This window comes from Aquarana catesbeiana, linkage group LG03 (assembly GCF_042186555.1).
Source record: "Aquarana catesbeiana isolate 2022-GZ linkage group LG03, ASM4218655v1, whole genome shotgun sequence".
In the NCBI taxonomy this organism is placed as follows: Eukaryota; Metazoa; Chordata; class Amphibia; order Anura; family Ranidae; genus Aquarana; species Aquarana catesbeiana.
The window spans coordinates 606381191-606382104 of record NC_133326.1 but is presented as its reverse complement, the minus strand read 5'-3'; positions in this window follow the sequence as shown (position 1 = coordinate 606382104).

Sequence of the window (914 nt, the reverse complement as noted above, 5' to 3'; positions counted from 1 at the left end):
GATGGTGCCAAACTTCGGTACTTAAAAATCCCCATAGGCGATGATATTTAAAAATTTTACTGCTTACATGTTTTTTAAGTTACAGAGGAGGTCTAGGGCTAGAATTATTGCTCTTGCTCTAACGTTTGCGGCGACACCTCACGTCTGGTTTCAACACAGTTTTCATATGTGGGCGGGACTTGCATATGCGTTCGCTTCTGCGTGCGAGCACACGGGGACAGGGCCACTTTAAAACCTTTTTTTTTTTTTTTTTTTTTTTTTTTTTTTTTTTTTTCTTTCTATTAATTTTACTTAATTTTAATTTGACGCTTTGATCATTTTTTTTTTTTTTTTTTTTTTTTTTTTTTTTTTACTTTTTATTCCTATTGCAAGGAATGTAAACATGTAATAGGAATATGGCATGATCGGACCTCTTTACAGTGAGAAATGGGGGTCAATAAGACCCCACGTCTCACCTCTAGGCTGGGAAGCCTAAAATAAAAAAAAAAAAAAAAAAAAAAAAACATGATCACTGCTTCCCAGCCGAGACGGCGCCGTGTTTTTGTTTTTTTTTTGTTTTTTTTTTTTTCTTTGAATGCAGAGGCCAGGCGTGACGTCATAACATCGCGCCCGACCTCCGACAATTATAGAGACTCCGGTGACCATCTGGTCCGCCGAAAATCTTTATGGTGGACATCCAGCGCCGGCGGATCTGTTCTCCGACTCACCGATTGCAGAGGTGAGTCGGTAGAAGCACCGGAGAGAGGGGGGCTTCCCCTCTCGCTGCCTGTAAGAATGATCAAGCGGCTGACCTGCCTCCTATGATCATTCTTATGGTGTAGGGCAGGCGTCTCAAACTGGCGGCCCTCCAGCTCTTGCAAAACTACAAGTCCCATCATGCCTCTGCCTGTGGGAGTCATGCTTGTACCTGTCAG